Here is a 12,500-nt window from a genome sequence, read left to right as displayed (position 1 = left end):
AGTAGGACTAACCCATTTTCTTTTTATTCTCATTTCTTATCTCCTCACCCCCCCTCACCCCTCGATTTTCTAAATCAGATATCCGCATCTCACTTTGCACAGCAACAAACTGTACTGATTCCTACTCAAGACTAACATTTTGTTTCTGAAATTTGTTTGGAAAAGGCGATTTGTGTGCTGCTTTTTATGTACTGTTGGGAATATAAAATCTTGCTTGATTTTAATGTTATTCTGAGTACCAGCCCTCATGCAAGTGATTTGCTGTTTATTTAATTAGGGGATTCGTGTATAATCAAATTATCTGTTATAAGGAGTGTTGCTTTCCCTTTCAGTAAAAGTTTTTAAGTTTGAAATGGATATGGAAGATGTCATGAAATACATATGCTGAATATTCTTATTGTTAAAATGGTCCTGCTGTAATTTATCTTTGCAACTACTATCGTAAAATTAGACGTCGAGCTTGGGAACATTTGATATTTTTCTGTATCGAATAAAAATATAGCCAATATTATTTTATGTTGAACATTTTGCTCTGAAACCCAAGACACTTGCTATTTTTTCATAGAATAATGAAAAAATGACTTTCTTTTTAATTTTTTTTTCTCTTACTTCAATTTGTTCATTGTGAAACTATGAGTGCAAGGACAGTGAACGGTTTCTGTTCATTACAGTCGCAATCGTTGAGATAGTCTTCTCTGCTACCATATTGAATTATGTGTATTCATCTGCTTTCTTTTGAATGCTTGTATGTAAAATGTGCATTTATTTAGGTAGAAGACTCTTGTTCTGGTTTCGAAGGGTAGTCATATATTTTAAATGTTTTTATCAACTCTCTCTCTCTCTCTCTCTCTCTCTCTCTCTCTCTCTCTCTCTCTCTCTCTCTCTCTCTCTCTCTCTCTCTCGTTTTCGCACCACAAACTCTACCCTTTATCTGGCTGAAAAACCTTCATTGAATATTTTCGTTGTTCTGGAAGAGATATTGGAATCCGCAGTTGTTAGAGCTTTGGGCCATGTAGCTTACTGCAGCTGAGCTTGTTCTGTACATATTATCTTGCAGAACAAGTTGCAAAATCTAGAGAATCTTTTCATGACATTATTTTCGCAATTTTTTTGCTTCAGAAGGAATAGTATAGAATCGAGATTTCATTTAGGAATTTTAAATGTATTGGTGTTATTAAGCATTTTCTATTTAATGCTAAAAAAACACACACACACACAGAACAGGAACTGCTTATGGCTGGTCGTGCGTGGGCTTCAATGTGTAATGTAATAAAGTATGAGTGTTTTAGCTTTATAATTACGTCAGTTATACTTAATTAACGAACATTTTATATTTCTGTGTTCTCTTATCTCATTATAGCTTTATCTTCAGATTTTGAATTTAGTATTTGGTTTCATTTGTTTTAATTTTTGTTTTGTTGTTATGCACAGTTTTTTATATACAACGTTTATTAATGTGTTCATCATTTTTCTGTTTCTTTACCTAGAAAATAAAATAATAATAAACATTAGGCAAGGCCTAATGTTTATTATGGTGTCTTTAGGGAATATTCTGTGCTATTCAAACCCTTCGTACTCATTTTTAGTTCACGTTAAGATCTGAATCGCAAAGGAGCATTCTTTTTAAATGTCAAGCGACATCAGTCATGAGATGCTAATCGCCCTCATAATCTGCTGGTGAATGTGCTTATGATTTGTTGACGGCAATTGCCCTGAAGACGAGTGTAAGCTTTCAAGAACTTGGGAGAACAGGAAATACCAGATATTTTTCCCAGTTTTTATTTTTTTATTTTTTTTACTACAACATAGTTTTGTAGAACGTGTTTCATTAAGAGAGTTTTTATATTTTGCATAATTTCTCAACTGTATACTTACAATTTCGAGTAAAGATTGACACAGCTGAGACAATATCTCCAAAGTTGTAAATCTCATTCATGTATAAGGAGCAGTAACCGTTGTATCTGTAAGAATTGGGATTCGAATCTTACACTTACGCGATCTTTGTTTATACTTCCGGTAGCACTGTTAGACGGATGTGAGTTCTCTTGTCCGTCCGTCTATGAGATATCTCATCAATCTTGAATAGTTTCCCGAGGGATATACTGGACCGAAGAAGAGTCGATTTGTGTTTTATGTATTTAATGTATTAGGATGGGGATTGGGGATTTGTTTCTCATTGTTCCAATGTTAAGAGATTTTAAGCCAGCTGCATCTGGACCGCAGATATTACATCTTTCATATTAATAAAAAAAAAAGAAGGTTGTGTATCTCGGTAACTAACTGAAGTTGGTCAGTATAAACGTAAGCTAATGGTTTAAGATGGATGAGGTCTACACTCTGATTGCTTTCTATTCTCTGCTCATTTCTTTCTTCTTGTGAAGAGACAAAAGAAATACAAAATTTATCTGGTCCAGAGAGAGAGAGAGAGAGAGAGAGAGAGAGAGAGAGAATGTATAGAAGTAATATTGCCAGTGGAATTTTTTGTCTCTCTTTGTGTAAATAGGCACACGCATTCATAAGCTCTCATTGTGTGGTTGATCCTTTTGTTTTCCTTTGTTGTCTTTGTGAGCTAAAACCATTGCCTTTGTTTAGGCGACGGAAGCTCCTCTATAACTCCATCATCTTTATCGGTACCTCCTGGGAGACATTGCTCGCATCCCTCTCACCTACTCTGAGTCTTCCCTCAGAACTACCCAAGTTGCTCAAAACAACTAAATTTAGCACCACAGGATTACATTATAAATTCCACATGTAGACTGGGGTGCAGTTTGTGATTATTTCATTTTTTCCTTGGCGTTTTATTTTTATTTTTATTTTTTTTTTGTAGTGTATCTTTTCAACGGATCCATATGCTGTCATCTTTGTAGTTGCGAGATCCAGTATTTATAAAATGAATATACACACACACACGTACATTATATATATATATATATATATATATATATATATATATATATATATATATATAATCATAAAGAAAAAAATGCTCTCCACGCTGCTTGTATCGTTTTGCTCACCAGATTGTGAGTGAATCATGAAACAGGACCAGGTACAGAGCCGCTTCAAACATCCCCCGTGGCTTTTTTTGGGGTGTCCTGACCCGCACCAATACTTCAGCTTGTGGCCCGTGTTTTTCGACCGTTCCCACTTCCACGATGCCTTTATTTTAACGCTCCATTTTGTGAACAGTATTTTTTCACAGCCTTATTATTGCAGCTTCTCATAAATCCGTTTGCTTTCACACATTGTTCTGTTTTTATCATCGTCTTTTTCCAGTTGTTGCCATGATTGATTTGCAGCCTTTTTATATATGTCTTGTAGTTTCATTCATTACCATCCCACTGTCGAAATTAACGCGGCGTCTCTATTTTTCTCCTTCCGTTCTGATTTGCCACTAAAATTTCGACTAGTACTCTTAATGAAATACTGTTTACTTATTAATGTTCTTCGCAAACGAGCTGTTTCCTTGTATTTCCCAGTCTCACTCATAATCGCCTTTTTTGAGTCTTTATTTCTATTTAACTTCTGGCGTAATATTGTAGTATCCTTCACATGCATTTCACGACTACATTTTTTCTGTTCATGCGTCCTCTTCAGTACTCTCATCAATAAGTTTGACTCTAGCATCGTTCCTTTTCACCTTTGCCTTCTCATTCTGTCTACGTTTTGAACTACCACCCTTCTTTCTAGTGAGCCACAATTTTCGGTGCGTGTCGCTTTCCCTTCTTAAAGGCTATGTCGTTGTTTCCTTTAGAATGGAATAGTTAATTGTGATTGTATCACGATTCCTCACCAACGAACATCCCAGCCTATCTAACACATCTCGTGCTTCTACTCTCCGTTCTCCTCATAGGCCTGCAAAAGGTTATAAAACAATTGTTATGATCAGTTTGGTATCAGGATTCCCACTGAAAAATGGGATGGCTTGAGCAAAGCCTTAGAAGAATCTTGCTGTAGATCCCTGATATTGACTATATTAAAGAAATCCATTATCAGATGCAGAGAGTAATGTCAAGTTGAACTAGAAAGTAGTGCAGTTTACTATAGATTTAGGAAACAAGAAACATATAATAAGCTTTTATACAGATTTGGAAAACTGGAGTTTAAAAAAAGTTATTGGAAAGGAATGAATTAATATCGAGGCACAGTGTGCATAGTTGGGTTCGAACTTTCTATGTGGATGTGAAAAGCGGCTAATGGTGTGGAGTTTCAGCTGCACAGGGTTTGTCCTCGATTCAGCAACTGAAGTATTGCTGTGTCATTGACCGTTCTGTTGACTTTCTCTGGAACCACTCCTTGTAAGGAGGAAATGAATTAATTCTGAAAAAGGCGGACATATATTTTCCATTTGCTATTTTATGCAATGATTGCTTTGAGCACTTGTGTGAGTTTGTGTGCGCTTTTGTTATAATGGTTCGTAAGGCTAGAGCACGAAAGACTTTGTAACACTAATGAGTCATTGTCGGAGATAATTTCCAAATGGCAGCGCTCTTTCAATTGACAACAAAAGCTTGCTATTAAACCAATTGGAGTAGAGGCTGCAGGTCGGAGTATACGATATGCAGTTATGATCGTTTCAGACCACCCCCCCTCCCCCCCTCCCTCAGTCCATCCCCATGGTCTCCCATAAGCGTTATGGTAGAATCCTTGATAGGTGGCTTCCATAACTCACCAGAAATCGGAGGCTAATGTGCGTCAGTTGTTTATAGTAGGTGCGGTGTTGTTCCCTTGGCCTGGTTAATGATGCCACGCACACCTCCTACCCCTTTGGGCTTCTTCTTCTTCTGATTTATCGGCCTTTATTCTTCTATCGCCGCGATAGAGGTACTCCGATTATTAAGAGGAATTGAACTGGTCGCCTTATTGTTAAGGGGGCATGGTTTGATTAGATATTATGCTTTATGGGGTAGTTTCATGTGCAATTGCCTAGAATGTCCTTCAAAGTGTCCGTGATGTTTCAGGAAATAGGCTGGTTATACAGAAAGGTAACACTTAAACGTCATAGATCTTGTCTTTTTGGATATTGGAAATGAACTCGCCTTATTTTTTGTAAATAAAATGGCGTTGGATCCTCTAAAGTTATCTAATCTAGTAAGGCAGTATAAAAGGTTATTGATCTGTTATACGTAAAGGAACAGTAATTGTAGATAATTTGTGATGAGAGATCTTTGCAATCTCTTCTTTGGCGCAGTAATCTGATTGTTTTAATTTTTAATGAAACTTTGGGGTAATCTTTTGAAATTAAGCTGTCCAAAATCCTACCTATCTTCATTCGTGGATGGATCAATGAAACGAAAAACTTAAAAAAAACAAAGCTTATGAAGGCATAAATGTACAATTTCCAAACTGATCTGAAATTCACACATTTTCATCTTGTGATGCTAAGTTTTCCATTGTATTTGATAATTTGTTCATAGTTAGTAGGAACAATACAGCAATATGGGACGTTGTCATAACGAGTAGACTGGTCAGATGCATCGCTTTATTTTATTGGTCTCCAAACTCCATCACCTAACTTATTATGTGGAGCACATACTGCACGTTGGAATGACAAAACAAGTCGCTAGTTTTTTCAGGAATGAATCAGGTTCAATCCCGACAAGATATTAGTGAAAAGGTGCCAGCACTTTCTTTTGCCTTTCTCTCATTTCCACAACCACTCAGCTATGTGTAGCACGCGCCCTGTCCTCCCTACAGGTTCATAAACACCTATTTTTTACTGATAGATTGTTTTCCTAGATACTGTTTATGAATACAAATAGCTTTGTCTTGAGTATATTCCATAATCACCACTAACTACACGAACTTCGAGACCTTCTTTCTCCATGAACTGACATCTCTCGAGTAACATCTGCTTAGCTGTTACCTCTGTAAAAAAAAATAAAAAACTAGGTTATTCAAGGAGCTTAGAGGAACTCATTCACAGTGAATCGAATATCAAAAGTAAAGGCAATGGAATCAAATGACTATATATGATGAACGTTAGATAGTATTTTCCTTTTAAATTAGTAATAAACCATACCTTACCAGTCCTCTTCATCAAAATCTCAGCACAATATAGCGGTTATGGCAACTATATCTTTTATTAACGTTTATGTTTGGTGGATATTATGGTATCCATCAAAACTGTACCAACTGGATGCATGATACCTCTATAATGGATAGCAGAACTTACAACCCATCAAATATTGATACGGTATACGGTTGTCAAGATTGTCGAGATATCAGAGTAAAAGATTTATTCATGGGTGAGTGTGAGTGATTGTTGAGTATATACATTTCTTTTCCTTCTGATATATTTGCTGTTTTCTAATGTGCTTCTTTTTGTTATTTCAGGTGAGTGGGTTCTCTAACAGTACAAAATAACTACGGTGTCACGGGGTAAGTGTTGCCAGAGGAAATTTTCGTCTGTTAAGTTTATATCTATTTGTGTGTGAGGTATATATATATAAGTATATATATATATAATATATCTATATATATTCTATTGTAGATACACGTTTATATAATAGAATATATATATGTATATAATAAACTGATAAGTCCTTGATAATTAGTGTTGCACAGTTTGTATAAACTGGGAGCTTTGCCTTGTACTTACAAACTTTTACAGGCTTGAACTTCAGTCTGAAGTAACAAGTAAAATTTTCAGGTTTAACAGATAATTATCGTCGGAACACTTCTATTACTACAGATTCGTTGTTTGTATATTTGTACGATAATAGTCGTTTTATTTTCTACATTACGTAAATAAAGATGTGTTTTTCAAATGGCAGATATATGTATAAGGAAGAGCTTTGTGTTGTTTTGTTATCTACTCACCAGTAACCGTTTTCATTCAGTTTTATATTTTTAAAGATGAAAAATGAATTTTGTTGTCTCAATATCATACTTCTTTTTCCACAATACAAACCAAGTCTTTAGAAACTCCCCCTACTCACCCCCCACCAAAAATTATCTTGTAACTAGTGTTTATGGACTTTTTTTTATCTTAACACACACACACATACGGCGAGTATTTGAGATATCTGGAATTTAGGCCTTGAATGGGGCGGACTTTATTCTTGAGTTAGGATTCTCTTGAATCATTGACAGTTCGATATTACCCAATCTTGCACGCTCTGGCTTTCATTTGTATTCTGTTCATTATGTGCACACAGATAAAGTATGAGGTGGGAGAGTGTGAAAAGTGTCAGTAATATAATGCAGATAAATCCAGTACCGTCATAATCTGAATAATTACCTTGTTTTTTCCTCCACCTTGCATTGTTGTAAATAACTTTTATTTATCTTTAATTATCATTTCACATTAATCTGAGACTTCCCAACTATCTGTAACAACAAAATCTATTAAATTTAGTGACAAACCATAGTTTATTCCAACACAGTATTAAGTAGTACCTTGCGAAATAGACACTACGACATTTTTCTCAATCTTTTAATTTTTTGGGTCATAACTATTACAAAATTACTCTTACAAAGATTCGAGGGTATGAAATAGTGAATGATTTGCCTTCAGGAATTTAAAACAAAAATTAGAAATAAAAAAATATTGATATTTTATCCTTTACGTTACACGTTCAGTTCACAATATTTTATAAATATTCAGACTTCAGTATGTGTTTATCCAGGACCAGTGTAATCCGGTATTGAAAGGTCAAGTGTTCTTGAGAGAGAGAGAGAGAGAGAGAGAGAGAGAGAGAGAGAGAGAGAGAGAGAGAGAGAGAGCTGGAGGAAGTCTTAAGGAGAATATAAATCTTTCTAGACTCGCTTCCCAAATAGGGTACTGGCAGTTTGGTTGATGTCATTTGTTTATTTATTAACTTTTTTTTTTTACTTTTTGAAGTTGGTATACTTCGTTGCTTTTTTCCAATTTTAAGATAAACTTTACGCATGTGCAAGTTCTGGACAGTTGCTTTCTTATTGCATAGATTTCAGTTACAAATATTACTAATGTTTCTGGAATGACGGGCAAATTACTGTTTCTGTTTTGTAGTTATTCATGATTACCGTTTCCTTGAGAAGTCGTTATATTTGCGATGTCAAAATTTTAGGCTGTTTTGTCATTTTCCCCATCAAATACTAAGACAGTGACGACCCTTGTAAGTTTTGATTCCGGTATCTGAGGCAATTATCGGGCATTTCTTTCACAATAAATGAAATCCAATTGGCCATTACGATGAATAGAATGACTTTGGCACATTTTCCCGTCAGCCAAGGGTTGGAATTGTGTTCCTGCGTCCAAGGCATCTTGTGAAGAGAACGTTTTTGCCATACCCTGAGGGCTTTTGAGCTCCACAATGGCCAAATTTTTCTTGGAGCCCCCATAATGGTCAGATTTTCGTCGGGCAAATGTCTCCATCTTCAGGCCGAATGGCCGAGGCGTCTTTATTAAAACAAATTTCATTGAGGCTGCTGTCGAGACTCTGGTTTTATTATTAGAAATGCTATTTTCATCTCCGCAGCCAATGGTTTCATGGTATTTGGATTTTAAATCTGCTCATAATGTTACGCATAAACTTTCTTTTTCATAGTGACTTTGTGATTTAATCTAGAGTTGTTAATGAACTTAATAATTAATGTTTTTCACGGTAAATGCCTCCACAAAATGAGTTATCTCTTCCCTCGTACTGTGTACCTTCTGCTTACTACACCAATGTGTTCCTATAGTTAGTCCGTGTTATTTATAATTATTTTGTCATCACCTTTACTGAACTCCGGTGATGTTTTCAGTATTTTATGTGTGTGTGTGTGTATACATATGTGTGTTTATGAATATGTGTGTAATTGTAATTAAGAAAAAGCCTCTGAGCTTCACGAATTCTCCACACTTTTTGAGTTACGCTTTTCACTCAAAGACTGAGCTTTTCCAAAAAGTTTGAAGATTTTGAGAAGCTATGAGGCTTTGGGGTTACAATTACATATGCATTAGGTAAAAGCGATCAGTAGACTCTCTCTCTCTCTCTCTCTCTCTCTCTCTCTCTCTCTCTCTCTCTCTCTCTCTCTCTCTGTATTCACACATACACACACATATATACATATTCCATCCTTATGTTGTTTTCGCAGAAAGAGATTGGGCCATAAGAGTAAGCAGATCTATCGTAGAATCTCACTTGTAATCCCAGACACTCCTTGTGAATTTTAATTTTGAAACTTACGCTAATCCTTTTTACTCCTGCATCAGTGAGCTTCTGCCTTGCCTGCTCCCTTGGCATAGAACTGCATTGACTGCAGACAGCCTTCACTTGAATCTTGAATTCAGTGACAGATTTCTTCTTTGAGTGGGTGGATCCAGAGGGTGGCAACTTTCTTGTTTCCAGAAAAACCTTTTGAGATGCTGTTATATTAACCCCATGCCCCACCAAGTCGACTTACAGTCAGGTACCCAGCTATTTCTTTGCTTGTGGGCACAGTTATGTATCCTGTGCTAGGACCGTGTCACTCGTTGGTGAGGTGGTGTTGTTAGAGCACTCTGTACACGGTAGGTCTTGTGATCAGTGAAGCTGAGAGCACTGAGTCTACACAGCACTGACCATCATAATGACAGGTGTCCCTTGAATATATTTGGAGGCAGGACATGGAGCTTCCAACTTCAGTCTGTGGTCAGCCCTACCATATTTAATTTTTTCGGTACAGTGAGATTGCTTTATGGGATATAGACATTTATATTTAGACTATCTGATGGCTGGCCCTATCCTACCTTCTCTTGCCAATGGTCACCATATAAGCAAGCAGAATAAAAGTGCCTTCAGCCCATCAGGACATTTGTGACGTCCTTGCAGTTTGACGGTATGCTAAATGTTACCCTTCTTCTAACCCCGAGAGGGATATATATGGCAATTTTGGTTAGGGTAAGAGGACGACTTATCACATACAATTCCTTTGATTGTAACCTATTCTCGAAGTGAAGTGAAACTGATGCTAATTGGATAGTTACGGTTTAATATTTAAACATGTAAAAAACTGTACAATTGAAAAAAAAAATTTTATATATATATATATATATATATATATATATATATATATATATATATATATATATATCTGATAGTGTATGTATGTATGTATATAAATGTGTATTTGTTAGTGCGAAAGCTCCGTTATACATGAGAGAGAGAGAGAGAGAGAGAGAGAGAGAGAGAGAGAGAGAAGAGAGAGAGAGTTAATATTACGAAAGAATATAGAATCAGGAGGGAGAGTAGTAAGAAGGTTACTTATAGTCGCAAGTAGATGTTGGGTATCACTCAAAATCAGAGAGACAATTAGATTATAGAGAAAATATGGCTTTTTCTCTTTATTTGAAGTTACAAAGAGAGAGAGAGAGAGAGAGAGAGGAGAGAAAGGGTGTAGATCGCTCTATGTTGTCGGGTTTGAAGAAGATGGAGGAGCATGGTGGAGGGAAGGTGTGTAGGATGAGGAGGAGGAGGAGGAGGAGGGGGAGGAGGAAGGGCAGAGCCAGACGCGTCTCTCCTCTATCTCTGTCTCTCTCTCCTCAGTCGTGCGCTGGCCGTGTTCGTGTGTGCAGGTGTCAATTGCGCGCCCTCCGCCGCTCAATCGACGGCCGTCGTCGATTCCGTCGGCTCTCTCCTTTTATCATTTCGAGGCGTCGACTGAACCTCAACTAAAACATGATGTAATCTAATTATAAAAGCATTTTAATACAAACTATCATACTTCTTTTCTTTAATTTGGTGTGCTTGATGTATGTGTATATACCGTATACATATTTATTTATATGTATCCATATACATATACACTCATATGTATATTACTGCATGCTGAGAAGCACACTCATTATCATTTGTTGTATGTATGAATGTGTATTCATTCATACATTTGTAATATGTATTTTAAAACATCATAAAGCATAAATGGAACGTAACTAATTTCTCACTGATAAAGAACAATCGTTAAACGTCTGTTTATCTGGAGTGACCTTAAATGACTATGTTCATTCGCCATTGTGGATATAACGACATTAGTGTGGGTCTCTCTCTCTCTCTCTCTCTCTCTCTCTCTCTCTCTCTCTCTCTCTCTCTCTCTCTCTGAAAATTAATGTCCATCGGAAGATAGACGCCTCGCAGTTATTCCTGTTTCAAGTTTTTGGTTGTATCTGATTCCTTTAATTCGTGGGTGGTCTTGCTAACAATTTCTGTTTACCTGTGAACTGATCCAATACCAGAAAATTTGTGATTCTCACTTGTTTCTTATTCGTCTTCCCCGATGCATTTTTACGTGATTTAGGAACTTTTCTATTGGAAACGAAATCTTGACAAATCTGCCCTTAGTCAAAATTCAGACTTATCACCATGAATGTTCAGATACTGCATTCAGGAGTGAGAAAATGCGAAAATATCTTTGATAGTCTTGTCTTCACTACGGCCGAAATATAATTATAAATGGGCTTAAATGGCGAAAGAAAAGTAAAAGTAAATGTTTCAAACGAAAGAATGAAGATGAAGAAGGTAAAAGCAAAGCAAGAAGTTAAAATGAAAGTATTTGGTGGCTCTGAGGCCAACGTTCCCACAGGTGGGTGGGTTTGTGAATCGTGTTTTGGGGCTGGAGGGAACTGTGAACAAACGACTTGTCAAGTACAACGATTTTATAACGGAGATTTCACACAAACACATTTACCTACAAGCAGACACAAACATTGTCTTTTTCTCTGTTTATTGTCAATTTTCTTTTTGTTTCCCTGACTATGCCACCCATTATCTCCCTGTGATCCAATCGTTCTCTTACAAATAAATTCCCGGAACGAAACACCGATGTGGGTTGTAGTTTCTCGCAATGAACGATGGTAAGAAAGTATTTTTTGTTTTCGGTGTTTAATGAATCATTATGGGCTCCAACATCCGTGAATATATCAGAGGGTCAGTGTTGACTCTTAAGAATTTTTTAAATGTGCAACTATTATTATTATTATTATTATTATTATTATTATTATTATTATTATTATTATTATTATTATTATTATTATTATTATTATTATTATTATTATTATTATTATTATTATTATTATTTTGCAGTTATATGATATAAATGTTATTGTCCTGTAAGTCAAAAAAACTTAGTATTTATGAGACCATTCTCTTGAACTGTGTTGCCTTTGTTATCTGAGGTAACAGTAGGCCCCACCTGAACTTATCATTATTTTAAAATCAATAGTACTTTAAATTTATTGAGGGGTTTAATTAATTTTGGTGGATCAAAATCATATATATTCAACATTAAACCTTTTCTTCTAACTGGTGGTGGCAAAGCGGCAAAAGAATCACTGCCACGTTCACACTTTTGAGGAACTCCGCAAAAATATTTTGTGTCGTCAGATTTAATATATGACAAGAGTGCGTCTGTGGTTAATCGACAAGACTTTTCAAACCAAAATTTCAGTCCTATGGTAGGAGTAGCAAGCGATCTCTCACATTGTTTTATGTCTGATTGTTGTATATCTGATCAAACACAGTACGTTATATCGGACGTATGTGTATTTTCATATC

The 12,500-nt window shown here is 36.0% G+C and overlaps 1 protein-coding gene across 4 annotated transcripts in view; it reads left to right on the top strand.

Annotated features, from left to right (window-relative positions):
• LOC135198053 (acetylcholine receptor subunit alpha-like) overlaps window positions 1-12,500 on the top strand; it is a 953,996-nt gene that overhangs the window by 531,435 nt on the left and 410,061 nt on the right. For 2 of the 4 annotated variants that reach the window (XR_010310713.1, XM_064225444.1), the window contains exon 1: window positions 10,502-10,633. The exons of the other annotated variants lie outside the window; for them this stretch is intronic. The gene's annotated coding sequence lies outside the window, so the exon portion shown is untranslated. Of the gene's footprint in view, window positions 1-10,501; window positions 10,634-12,500 lie in introns of those variants that run through there. 4 annotated transcript variants of the gene reach the window in all.

This window comes from Macrobrachium nipponense, chromosome 21, assembly GCF_015104395.2.
Source record: "Macrobrachium nipponense isolate FS-2020 chromosome 21, ASM1510439v2, whole genome shotgun sequence".
NCBI lineage: Eukaryota > Metazoa > Arthropoda > Malacostraca > Decapoda > Palaemonidae > Macrobrachium > Macrobrachium nipponense.
Note: the sequence above shows the minus strand (reverse complement) of the source record. Positions and strands in the feature narration are given on the sequence as shown.